Source organism: Oryx dammah, unplaced genomic scaffold, assembly GCF_014754425.2.
Source record: "Oryx dammah isolate SB20612 unplaced genomic scaffold, SCBI_Odam_1.1 HiC_scaffold_20, whole genome shotgun sequence".
In the NCBI taxonomy this organism is placed as follows: Eukaryota; Metazoa; Chordata; class Mammalia; order Artiodactyla; family Bovidae; genus Oryx; species Oryx dammah.
In genome coordinates, this window is record NW_024070204.1 from 23,439,757 (window position 1) to 23,454,251 (window position 14,495).

A 14,495-nucleotide genomic window follows, 5' to 3' on the forward strand; every position below is an offset into this window, starting at 1 on the left:
TTTTACTTTATTTTACTTTACAATACTGTATTGGTTTTGCCATACATTGACATGAATCCACCACAGGTGTACATGCGTTCCCAAACATGAACCCCCCTCCCACCTCCCTCCCCATAACATCTCTCTGGGTCATCCCCGTGAACCAGCCCCAAGCATCCTGTATCCTGCATCGGACATAGACTGGCGATTCGTTTCTTACATGATAGTATACATGTTTCAATGCCATTCTCCCAAATCATCCCACCCTCTCCCTCTCCCTCTCCCTCTGAGTCCAAAAGTCCGCTCTACACATCTGTGTCTCTTTTGCTGTCTTGTATACAGGGTCATCATTGCCATCTTTCTAAATTCCATATATATGTGTTAGTATATTGTATTGGTGTTTTCCTTTCTGGCTTACTTCACTCTGTATAATCGGCTCCAGTTTCAGACAAGTTTTTAAAAAGCTGCCAAAGTATAAGATAAAGTCATAACTACTGATGAAAGATGATCCAGGACCGGGTAAATATTGAGGTCAAGATATATGCAGGAATTGATACCACCTGAGTGTTGCCATTATAATTTTACATATTTCCCAACATTAACTTTTACAGTGCAGCTTAATAATAAGTTAATTGATGCTTTCTATTCCTAAAAATTATGAGGTCTTGACCTTTTAAAATGCATTTATTTAAGAAAATAAAAACAAAGGATTGTCAGAGATGAAAAGTTAAAGTTATCCAAATCCAGTCATCCAAATATTTAGGGTTGTAATGATGTGTACCTTATTACAGATATTCTAATTTAATGTGCTTTAGCTGCTGTTGATAAATACTATCATCCTTTTTATCTTTTTTCTCTTTGAAGTAGGAACTTTAGTAATCTTCCTGGGGTGTGCTCTAGAGAACTTGAATTCTGATTCTACCCCTTTGTATTACCTGGAGCTCTCTAGGTAGTATGGCTTCCCAAGTGGCACTAGTGGTAAAGAATGCACCTGCCAATGTAGGATACTTAAGAGATTTGTGTTCAATCCCTGGGTCAGAAAGATCCTCTGGAAAGGAAATGGTAATCCACACCAGTATTATTGCCTGGAAAACTCCATGGACAGAGGAGCCTGCTGGGCTCCTGCAGTCTATGGGGTCACAAAGAGACAGACACAGCTGAAATAACTTAGCATGCATGCACACTTTAGGTAATATATGACAGAAAACCCACTGAAGATGACTTTAACATCTAGAATATTAATTACCTCAAATTATAAGAAGCATATGAAAAAGATACTTCTAGGAGTGCTTAATTCAGTAAGTTAGTGATACCAGCAAGAACTTAGCACTGTTCCTTCTTCCTGCCATGCCATCCACAGTTCCATGAAGCTGAGTTTAGTGTTGTGCATTCTTTCTCTATATATTAAAAAATAAATAATTAACTGTAGAAGCTTCAAGGACCATGTTCTTACATAAGAACTGAACAGGAATTTAGACTATGTTAATAAAATGTCTCTAGAACATCCCAGACTTGTGTCTAGAATATATCTTGTTCACACTACAATCATTTGAAAAGGGGAGGATGGCTTTGATACTGTTATCAGTGATTCAATACCCATCACTTGGAGTTAAGAGACTTTCCAATGTCCCTGGAAGAATAGGATCATTAAAAGCCATTTATAGATTTAATGCAATCTCCGTCAAAATTCCAACAGCGTTTTTCACAGAAAGAGAAGAAATTATTGTAAAATTTGTATAAAATCACAAATAACATCTAATAGGCAAAGCAGTTCTGAGAATACTGGAGTCATCACACTTCCTGATTTAAAACTATGTTACAAAGCTATATTACAAAATGGTCAAAACAAAATGGTACTGGCATTAAAACAGATACATAGACCAATGGAACATAAAAGAGAGTCCAGAACTGAGCCTATGCATATATGGTCAAGAATGCCAAGACTATGCAATGGGGATAGGAAAGTTTCTTCAACAAATGGTGCTGGGAAAATTAAATATCCATATGCAAAAAAAAAAACCATGAATCCTTATCTTATTCTTACACAAAGATTAACAAAAGATGGATTAAAGACATAAGTGTAAGACCCTAAAAAGTAAAACTCTTAGAAGAAAAGATTAGCTATAATCTCCCTGATGTCGATTTTACAAGGATACTTTTGAATATTATATCAAAACAGAGGTGACAAAAGCAAAACTAAAAAGTGGGAGCACATGAGACAAAAAATTTGCTGCACAGAAAAAAGAAAAATCAACAAAGCGAAAAGGGAACCTATGGAAAAGGAGAAAATAATTGTAAATCATTTATCTGATATGGTGTTATAATACCCCAAATATACAAAGGATGACTCCAACTCAATAGCAAACAAAAATCATTAAAAATGGGCAAAAGACTTGAATAGCCATTTTTCAAACACACACACACACACACATGGCTAGCCAAGTATACAATGGCCAACATCTCTAATTATCAAGGAATTGTGATTCAAAACCATAATGAGGCATCACCTAATCTCTGTTAGGATAAGTAAGTAAGTAAGTGAAGTCCCTCAGTTGTGTCCGACTCTTTGCGACCCCATGGACTGTATCCCACCAGGCTTCTCTGTCCATGGGATTCTCCAGGGAAGAATACTAGAGTGGGTTGCCATTTCCTTCTCCAGGGGATCTTCCCAACCCAGGGATTGAACCTGGGTCTCCTGCATTGCAGGCAGATGCTTTAACCTCTGAGCCACCAGGGAAGCCCCAAAGTGATATGAGAATAATTTTACTAATGAAATAGTACTGGAGTGGATTGCCATTTCCTTCTCCAGTGGATCTTCCCAAACCAGGGATCGAACCTCGGTCTCCCGCATTGAAGACAGATGCTTTACCGTCTGAGCCACCCAGGAAGTACTTCTGTTAGGATGGCCATTATATAAAAGACAAGGGTAACAAGTATTGATGAGAGTGTGGAGAAAAGGGAGCCCTGTTACACAAATGATGGGAATGTACATTGGTACAGTCATTATGTAGAGATTCCCAGGTGGCTCAGTGGTAAAGAACCCTCCTGCCAATGCAGGAGACATGGGTTTGGTCCCTGAGTTGGGAAGATCCCCTAGAGAAGAAAATGGCAACCCACTCCAGTATTCTTGCCTGGGAAATCCCGGTGGGCTACAGTCCTTGAGGTCACAAGAGTCTGACAGGATTTAGCAACTAAATACACACAGTCATTATGAAAAATACTACAGAAGTTCTGCAAAAAATTAAAAATTGAAATATCCTATGATACAGCAATCCCATTTCTAGGTATATATCATAAAGAAATGAAATCAGGATCTCAAAGAGGTATTTGCACTCCCTTGTTCATTGCAGGGTTATTCACAATAGCCAAGAAATAGAAACTATCTTAGTGTTCATCTACAGGTAAATGGATAAAGAGTGGTATATATACAATGGAATATTATTCATCTATGAGAAAGAAGGAAACCTTGCCTTTGTGGCAACACAGGTAGACCTTAGGGGCATTTATGCTAAGGGAAATAAGTCAGATTCAGAAAGACAAGGAGTGTATGTTCTCATTTATATGTAAAATCTAAAAAAGCTGAACTCATACAAGTATAGAGTAAAATGGTGGTTTTTAGGAGCTGAGGGTGGGTGAGGAAAATGGGAAAGCTACTGGTTAGAGGGTACAAACTTCCAGTTATATGATAAATACATTTGGGGCTCTAACATATAGCATAATGACTATAGTTAACAATATTGTGCTGTATATTTTAAAGTTGAAAATAAAAGTAGAATTTAAATGTCCTCTCCACATATACCCACAAAATGATAAATATGTAAAATGATGGAACTGTTATTTAAGCTTATTGTGGTAATGATTCCGTAGTATATACATGTATAAAGCCATCATGCCATACACCTTAACTTTACACAAGGTTATATGTGAATTACAGGTCAATAAACTTGGAAAAATAGATAATAGAGTTTGTAAAAGCAACCGTAAGCATATGCCAGATTATTAAACACTATTTTAGCTGAACATTTCTTTTACACTTAGATTGTCTTATTCCATTGTCCTATGTTGTGTATTGTCTCTACAGGAGAATGCTACTGATCTAATTGTAACTGTCATCTCATTGCAAGTGATTTAGCTTTCTTGTAATAGCTTTAGAAGATTTTCTTCGGCTGTGATCTTTTGCCATGTGCCCCATCTTTGGGGGTGACATTTTTTTCCTTGCTACAAATTTCATCAGTTGGATCTTCAATCTATAGACTCATTTCTTTCCTCTTTTTAGGATGATAACTGCAGCTTCCTCCTCCTCCAACAGAAACTTTCTCACCTTTGTATACTGCTGCTGCTGCTAAGTCGCTTCAGTCGTGTCTGACTCTGCGACCCCATAGATGGCAGCCCACCAGGCTACCCCGTCCCCGGGATTTCTCCAAGCAAGAATACTGGAGTGGGTTACCATTTCCTTCTCCAATGCATGAGCGTGAAAAGTGAAAAGTGAAGTCTCTCAGTCCCGTCCAACTCTTAGCGACCCCAGCCTACCAGGCTCCTCCGTCCATGGGATTTTCCAGGCAAGAGTACTGGAGTGGGTTGCCATTGTCTTCTTTGCCTTTGTATACTACTGTTTTGTAAAGACTGCTGTTGCTACAGCTGCTAAGTCACTTCAGTCGTGTTCGACTCTGTGCGACCCCTTAGACGGTGGCCCACTAGGCTCCTCCATCCTTGGGATTCTCCAGGCAAGAATAGTGGATGGGCTGCCATTTCCTTATAAAGACTAGCACTTTATTATTAATTATTGATGTTTCTGAATATTTTCCCACGTATGACATCTTTTTATTAATGCCTAAGAAATTCTGGGATATTTACTTAGAGCTATTTTTTGATTTAAACTGTTTTTCTCAGTAATGCCCAATCTATTCTTTTGGCTAAAGACTGGTAGGTATGTTTTCATTTTCAATATGTCAAAGTTATATGTCTTCATTTATACCTGTGCTATTTGTCCCATGCATATTTTCCTCTTGCAAATTTCCATATGCATTTCAAATGTGCTTATTTTTATGTCTTTTCTAATCTTTATATGGATATGGGTTCTTATTTGGACAGTGATTCTTCTATTTCTGGAATCCATTTAGTGCTTATAATTGTGCTCTACTTTCTGTTTGTTAGTCCTTCAGTTGTGTCTCATTCTTTGTGAACTCATGGACTAGCTCACCAGGCTCCTCTGTCCATGGAATTTTCTCTGCAAGAGTGCTGGAGTGGGTAGCCGTTCCTTTCTCCAGGGGATCTTTCTAACCCAGGGATTGAGCCTGTGGAAGCAGATTCTTTACCATCTGAGCCACTGAAGCCCAACCCACAACTTTCTGTATACCTCTGATTAAAATGATCGTGGTGTTCCCTTCTGCTAGACTAAAGTTTAGACAGTCTTACTCCTGACTCTAGGTTCCTTGTCTCCCTTTTTCTAAATGCATTTATCTTTGAAACTTTGTAATTCTAAATTGTTTCTTGGCCCTTCTGAAATATAAAGATTTTTTTTTTTTCAAAACCTATTGCAAGTATAAAGAGGGAAGGGAGAAAAGCAATATAGGAGTAAGAGAAAAAAGTTATTATGCAATTATATGAAATCATGTGTGTGAAAATTTTGAAAACTGTAAAGCACTATATAATTGAAAGAAACTCTCATTCAATAAAAAAGAAAATAAAGAAAAAAAATGTTGCTGGAAAACCCAGGATTATTTTCTCAAGGACCCGAGGATCATTCATTTGAAATGCAATCAAGAAAGTTAGTGCTTCTCTCTCCCAGTATGTACAAGAGTGTAGGAGTCTTACTTCATTGCTGTACCTTGCTTCAAGTTGTAAACTTACCTCTTTTCATGAGGATATGAGAAAATTTACTTTCTCTTTGAATAAGGTGAATTAGCAAGCACAGGTATACTATGATCCTCTCAGCTTTTAAAACCCTTCCAAAGCTCAGACTGAGTTTAGCCTCTTCCTTATTGTGATCTTTTTGAATAGAATCTTCCTTCCTGTTTAAATTTTATAGTGGAATATTTTTTTTAATCTCCCATTTCTGTATGAATTCTTATCATTCATGATTACATCTTTTCCTTTGCCTGTTTTTCTTGAGAGTAGTTTTGTGGTCAGTTCCTCATGTCTACAATCCCATACACATTTTTCACCAGTTTCTCTCATTACGGTTCAGTGTATGGATTTTGTTTTTAAAAAATGCTGAATTCAGGATTTATATTCATGGACACTACAGATTTGAATTATCATCCTGTTAGGACAACTTTGCTCCTTCCCTAGCCTTAAACAGCTTGCTTTTGAGCCCACTGGATGGTTTATATCTGGACTTGTCGCCATGAGTGCTCTACGCATTATCAGTTACTGACTGTCATTATGAATTTTGGTTAATAAGGGTATGCTTTTAAATTTTGCTTTAGTTTCTCTCTCTCTCTCAGGCTAGAAGAACTAGTTTGAGTATGTGCTTCATCCTATATTTTGCCAAGAATAGCGAACTTTAGTAGATGCTTATTGGATATCATTCACTCTCCTCTTCTTATTCATAGAGTCCTATTTTTGTTTAGGAGAGCAATCTGCCCAGTTACAAATATTCACTTGTCTACATTTCCATGCAGACAATCTTCTCCATGGAACAGAATTCTAATCAACACACTTGTGATGATAATCTTTATGTAATACAACTCTTCATAAATGAAAAGATAAAACAGAAAGCTATGTCTTCCTTGACTCTTTAGCCTTTTCTTTTTTCTGCTTGAAATTTAATTCTAACCACTGGTTACGGGGCAACCAACTTGCAACCAAGAAGACAAAAATCACATTATATAGATAGCTGAAGAGTAAGCGAAAAAGAGTATGGGTCATCAATAACTTCCTCAAGCACAAATTGTCTGTAGTCCCAGGGAGAGGCAAATTTCTTGAGGTCGATTTACAACATATTTTATGACCATGCATGATTTTCCCAGAGGCAAATCTATGAAATCTGAAATAAAATGGACCATGAAGATTCTCCTAGAGAAATGAACTAGGGTTAACACGACTGACTAACCAAATAATGTCCTCCACTAACAAGGGTATGTAATTTTCCTAATTCCTCACCAGAAGAATTTGATATGTGTCATGGGCCAGTGATTGCTGTTGGTTTCATACTCTCCTTTTATTAGTTTTTATCTTCATCTCTCTCTATCATCACAGTTATAAACTCTTTATCTTTTACAGTATGCCAGTTTGTTGGAAATAAGCAACCTATTTTCAAAGATTTTACTTGTGATATTCATGAGAATCCACATCAGGATCAATGGAGAATGAGAAGGCTAGTAGTCTAAAGAATTTGGCCCACAATTTCAATGCAGTTATTTAATTCGATTTGGAACTTTTTTCTTGGTGTCTAAATATCTTTCTTTTAAGAGGAGTATGTGAATACACATTAATTAGACAAAGAACTAAAGTGTTATACATGCTTTTATTTGCCCAATGGGAAGTCTTGTTATTTTTTTTTCCCTGATAAAATTAGTCTAATTAAGTTGGAGGCAGCAAGTAGCTAAAACTACTCAGATTTCTTATTCACTTATACTCAGTAGTGTTCATATGGCAAAATTCTAAAAAAGAAAAACCAAATATAAACAAGTGGGAGTTCTTCAAGCTAAAAATAAATAAATAAATAAAACTTATCCATAGCAATGAAAATAATCAATGAAATGAAAAAGCAGTCTACTGAATGAGAGAAGACATTTGCAAATCATAACTCTATAAAAGGATAAGCTCCAAAATACACCACAGAACTCATATATCTCAGTCTCAAAAATTCTGCATAGACATATTTTCCAAAGAAGACATCAACATCATTAATTATCAAAGAAATGGTTATTGAAACCATAGTGAGATATCACCACACCTGTGATAGAATGTATGTTGTCAAGAAGACAAGAAATAACAAGTCTCGGCAAGGATATGGAGCAAAGGGAACACTTGTACACTGCTTGTGAGAATGCAAACTGGTTTGGCTACTATAGAAAACATTATGGAGGTTTTTCAAAAATTTAAAGTAAAACCATATATGATTCAGCCGTTTTACTTCTGTATATTTACCACAAAAAAAAAAAATGAAAAAAAAAAACCAGAACTCAAAAAGATACATGCACTCCAATGTTTACTGCAGTATTATTTACAATAACCAACATATAGAAACAACTTAAGTGTCCATCAGTGGATGAGTGCATAAAGGCATTTCAGTGGTGCTTCCCTCATAGCTCAGTTGATAAAGTATCTGTCTGCAGTGAAGGAGACCCGAGTTCAATTCCTAGGTTGGGAAGGTGCCGTGGAGATGGAAATGGCAACCCACTCCAGTATTCTTGCCTGGAGAATCCCATGGACAGAGGAGGCTACTTGTCCGTGGGGTCACAAGAGTCGGACACAACTTAGTGACTAAACCACCACCGCCATTATTCAGCTCTATAGAAGAATGAAATCTTTCATTTGCGACAACATGGTTGGACTTCAAAGACATTATGTATGCTAAGTGAAGTCGGAGAAGGATAAATATCATACAGTTTCTCTTATATGTAGAGTAGAATCTATAAATTTTATCAATGAAATGTCTCTATATCTATTAGATTTCAATCAGAGAAACAGATGATTAATATTAAGCAACAAGATATTTTCCATATAAACTAGATCATACACAGTGTGGGAAAAACTAGAGAATTAAATGTTCAAACATAATCATAAAAATGTCCTTAGGCAGCTCCAGTAAAGGGGAACAAATTGAAACTTGAAGAAAGCAGGGCATATCCAGCTGTTTTAATGATTGGGCAGGGGGGCTGATGTTGATGCCTATGGAAGTTTGGTGTTCTATAAATTTAAAACAAATTTCCTGGTGGTAGGCTTGAGAGTCACAGTTGAACTTCAAGGATGGCAATTAATCAGAAGTGATGGAAACTGAAATATGTTAAAGGAGAAAATGCATGGACAAACAGAGACCTAACTTACCACTGTGTCTTTCTCTCATTCCCTCTAACGATGAGCTTTGAGAGTGATAGTTACTGCCTCATTTTTGCCTACCAAATTGTCATGCAGATTTTTTTCTTCTGGATAATCCTAAATTGGAAATATAGCAAAATAAATTTGGGTTACAGAATATCAAAGTAACACATTATAAAACCACTAGAGTTCCCTTGAAAAAGTGACAAAGCCTTGAGAGAAAACAAAAAGTTTCTTTTCCTCATTCAATCAGTTCAGACCCTCATTTATGTCTGACACTTTGCAACACCATGGATTGCAGCATGCCAGGCTTCCCTATCCATCACCAGTTCCTGAAGCCTGCTCAACTCATGTCCATTGTGTCAGTGGCAGCATCTAAACATCTCATCCTCTGTTGTCCCCTGTTCCTTGTGCCTTCAGCATTTCTCAGCATCAGGGTCTTTTCCAACGAGTCAGTTCTTTGCATCAGGTGGCCATAGTACTAGAGCTTCAACTTCAGCATCAATCCCTCCAGTGAATATTCAGGACTGATTTCCTTTAGGATGAACTGATTGGATCTCCTTGCAGTCCAAGGGATTTTCAAGAGTCATCTCCAACACCACAGTTCAAAAGTGTCTGTTCCTTGGCACTCACCTTTCTTTATGGCCCAATTCTCACATCTGTACATGACTACTTGAAAAACCATAGATTTGACTAGACAAAAAGTTGTTGGTAAAGTAATGTCTGCTTTTTAATATGCTGTCTAGTTTTGTCATAGCTTTTCTTCCAAGGAGCAAGTATCTTTTAGCTTAATGGCTGCAGTCACCATCTGCAGTGACATTGGAGCCCCCAAAATAAAGTCTCTTACTGTTTCCAGTGTTTCTTCATCTATTTGTCATGAAGAGATGGGACTAGATGCTATAATAATTTTTTAAAATATAAATTTGTTTATTTTAATTGGAGGCTAATTACAATATTGTATTGGTTTTGTCATACATCAACATGAATCTGCCACGGGCATACACGTGTTCCCCATCCTGAACCCCCCTCCGTCTTCCTCCCCATACCATCCCCCTGGGTCATCCCAGTGCACCAGCCCCAAGCATCCTGTATCATGCATCTAAACTGCATTGGCAATTCCTTTCACATATGATATTATACGTGTTTCAATGCCATTGTCCCAAATCATCCCACCCTCGCCCTCTCCCACAGAGTCCAAAAGACTGTTCTATACATCTGTGTCTCTTTGGCTGTCTTGCATACAGGGTTATCATTACCATCTTTCTAAATTCCATATATATGTGTTAGTATACTGTATTGTTGTTTTTCTTTCTGGCTTACTTCACTGTGTATAATAGGCTCCAGTTTCATTCACTTCATTAGAACTGATTAAAATGTACTCTTTTTAATGGCTGAGTAATACTCCATTGTGTTGAGTTTTAAGCCAGCTTTTTTCACTCTCATCTTTCACCTTCATCAAGAGGTTCTTTAGTTCCTCTTCACTTTCTGCCATAAGGGTGACACCATCTCCATATCTCAGGTTACTGATATTTCTCTCAGCAATCTTGATTCCAGCTTGTGTTTCATCCAGCCCAGCATTTTGCAAGATGGGCTCTGCATATAAGTTAAATAAGCAAGATGACAATATAAAGCCTTGATGTACTCCTTTCCCAATTTGGAACCAGTCTATTTTTTCTCATGTCTGGTCCTAACTGTTGCTTCTTGACCTGCATACAGATTTCTCAGGAGGCAAGTAAGGTAGTTAGGTACTCCCATCTCTCTAAGAATTTAAGTTTGTTGTGATCCACAGTCAAAGGCTTTGGCATAGTCAATCAAGCAGACATATATTCTTTTCTGGAACTCTACTGCTCTCTTGTTCATCTGTCTTTTCTACATCCAGCTTGAACTTCTTTAAGTTCTTGGTTCAAGTACTGTCGAAGCCTCACTTGGAGAAATTCTGCATTACCTTGCTTATGTATGAGATGAGTGTAACTGTGCAGTAGTTTGAAAATTCTTTTACATTGCCTTTCTTTGGGATTGGAATGAAAACTGACCTTTTCCAGTCCTGTGGCTACTGCTAAGTTTTCCACATTTGTTGGCATATTGAGTGCACCACTTTAAACTCATCATCATTTTAGGATTTTCCTCATTTAGTTCAGTTCAGTCACTAGTCATGTCTAACTCTTTGTACTGCAGCATGCCAGCTTCTCTGTCCATCACCAACTCTCAGAGCTTGCTCAAACTCATGTCTATTGAGTCAGTGATGCCATCCAACCATCTCATCCTCTGTTGTCCCCTTCTCTACCTGCCTTAAATCTTTCCCAGCATCAGGGTCTTTTTCAGTGAGTCAGTTCTTTGCATCAGGTGGCCAAAGTATTGGAGCTTCAGCTTCAGCATCAGTTCTTCCTCATTATTTATCAGTCCTTTTCCTCATTATTTACACTTAATTCTTCCAATCCTATCCTTCACGTCTGAAAATAAAACATAATTTCTCCCATGGTAGGATGATACCTGACATCCTTGAAATGAGAGTCACATGCCGTGACAGGAAGGAAGAAAAAAGCTGTGTGTGACCCTGATGACCTTACTAAAAGGTTTCACTGATTATAAATGCACACCTATAATAACCACTAATTTAAGACAGTAGTTGTCAAATTGTCTATCATTTGCATTCTTAACTGATGCATCTAGGGAATCAAGAATGATTTACTTGACTATAAATTCAAGATCTGAATCAACATGTATCTGAGCATCAATAAACTTGTTTCAATTTTTCACAGAATATGATTAACCCATTGATATGTAGTTTTATATTTTCAGTTTCAGAGTTAGTTCTTTTATTATCTTTCAGTTCTCTTTTGGATTTGTTGGATGCAATTTTTGGATTGTCTACTTCAAAGACAGGCTATTATTTTTATGACCTACATATCTATTATTTTTTATTTCTTTAGTCTCTTTTTTTCCCCTTCTAAATTCAGTGCGATTTTCTCAAGTTTTCCTTATATGTCAAGTTTCAGTTGTCTATTTAATGATATTTTTACTATATTTATTAATGCCCCCAAACATCATTTGACTATTCATTTTCTTTTCAGTATCTGGTTTTAAATAATTGTATTATTCTGATATCTAATTATTAAAGTTTTATTTATAAAGCTTAAAGCCATGATCTATTTCAGTTGTTCTCATAAATGAAACATTGATAGGACATTTCAATCTGTCCCACAGTTGTTTCTTTGACCATCTCAGTATGCTGTGTTTATTATCCTTTTTAAATTTCATATTGATTATCATGTCATTTTATTTCATTTCACTTCACATTAATGTAGGCCATTTTATCCACATGTCCTATTTGATACAGCTTTAATTACCTTTTTGATGATTCCTGCTACTTGGGTGACACTGTATAGATAGATTCCCTCTAAGTTAAAATATGGGGGAGTTGAGGATGAGGGGGAGAATTAACTAATATATTGCTTAGTCTGAAATATAATAATGATACTCTGTTTAGTCTGAATTATAATAATGATAATAATTATAATAATGATACCTGCCTGTTTTATTAAATATCATATAAATTTTTAATATAAATTTATTTGTTTTAATTGGAGGTTAATTACTTTACAATATTGTATTGGTTTTGCCATACATCAACATGAACACACCACGGGTGTACATGTGTTCCCCATCCTGAACCCCCCTCCCACCTCCCTCCCCATACCATCCCTCTGGGTCATCCCAGTGCACCAGCCCCGAGCATCCTGTATCATGCATCGAACCTGGACCGGCAATTCGTTTCATATATGATATTATACATGTTTCAACTTAATAGACACAACTGTGAGAATATTACCTATATCAATTGCAGAAATGGTGTCAGGATTTCTTGAATGTATTACAGATGCCTCAAAACTTGTCATGCAAGAGAATCAGCAGTGATCATTACCATCCTCCCTGTAAATTATTTATCTGCAACAGCTATTTCCTCTACTCTTCCTATAGAGGAGGGGCGATAAAAAATATCCAACCACTTACCTTTGTTCTAAACTCAGAATTATTTCAAAATTATCAGTATTTTGCCAAATAAACAATGGGGCTTATGATAGTAAAATTGGCAGCCACATTGCACTAAAGGTGCATGGTTTCTTCCCTGGCCCTATTTAACCTTTTTTTTTTTGAAATGTATAGCCTTATAGTGTTTCTCTTTTTTTCATTCACTTGTTTTTTAGGGAAAAGAAAAATCTTTATGCCTATATTGAACTTCCTAGGTGGCGCTAGTGATAAAGAACCCACCTACTTGCCAATGCAGCAGCCTCAAGAGCCACAGATTTGATCCCTAGGTCAGGAAGATCCCTTAGAGTAGGAAATGGCAACCCATTCCAGTATTCTTTCCTGGAAAATTCCATGGACAGAGAAGCCTGGCAGGCTACAGTCCATAGGGTCGCAAAGAGTTGGATATGAAAGTGACAGCACAGCATAGCACACATGCAGATATTAAATCTTCCTGCCTCACTTTATTAGTTAATACAGTAGTGAGAATATCTAATCTAAAAACCTTTACCCATCTTTGAACTAAGAACACTTTGGTTTTATAAATAGTAGTTTTATTTAAAAATTTCCCAGTTAAACTTTCAACTTTCAATTATTTCTGATGAATAATGCAACAGCTATATCAATTTCATCATCAAGATATTGTAGTGATAATTTCAAATTCTATATTGTCAACATTGGTAAGAAAATTTTTCATAAAATTAGTCATTAAATGCTTTTAATTGCTTTCCAATTATTCCAAAATATATCAAACAAACAAACAAAAAAACTATTTCCATAAACTAAAAGTTCTTCATTTTCTTTTATTAATAAATAAAATGTTGGATATCTTTGTGGTCATTCATTAGTAGATTTTAGGTCCAAAGAGACTGTTCCCTCTCAAGAGGTTAGAAATAATATGTTCTACTATATAAATTCATAAAATATTGCTGAAGGAAATTAAAGAATATCTAAAACATAGATAGAAAGCCTCAGGTTTTTTTTTTTTAAGATATCAGTATTCTTGAGACTGATTCATTTCTGCAGTCAAAGCATCTGCCAACAATATCCCAGAATTTGTTTTTTTAATTTGTATATGCATTGCCAAGCTTCTTCTAAAATATATGAGAAAATACAAAATATATGAAAGACCCAAAGTTAGGTGGTATGGTACTGGCATAGTTAGATATAGATATAGATGATATAGATATATAGATATTTCCATCAACTTTATTAATGCTAATAATAATCTCTAATATCCTAGGTATCCATCAACTAAAACAATAAGTTGCTGAATATTTATTCAATTGGATAACTATAAAAATAGACTGTTGATACAATAAAAAATACTGAATGACATTTATATATATATTACTATGAGTTATGTATCTAATTTATGTGAAGTTTAAGTTCAGTTCAGTTCATTTCAGTCGCTCAGTCATGTCCGATTCTTTGCGACCCCATGAATTGCAACACGCCAGGCCTCCCTGTCCATCACCAACTCCCAGAGATCACTCAAACTCACG

The 14,495-nt window shown here is 36.3% G+C and overlaps 1 non-coding gene across 1 annotated transcript; it reads right to left on the reverse strand.

The window, feature by feature from the left end:
* Positions 1 to 2,644: 2,644 nt before the first annotated feature.
* TRNAC-GCA lies at positions 2,645 to 2,716 on the reverse strand. The gene has a single exon. It is a non-coding gene; the product is annotated as a tRNA-Cys (tRNA).
* Positions 2,717 to 14,495: the final 11,779 nt, after the last annotated feature.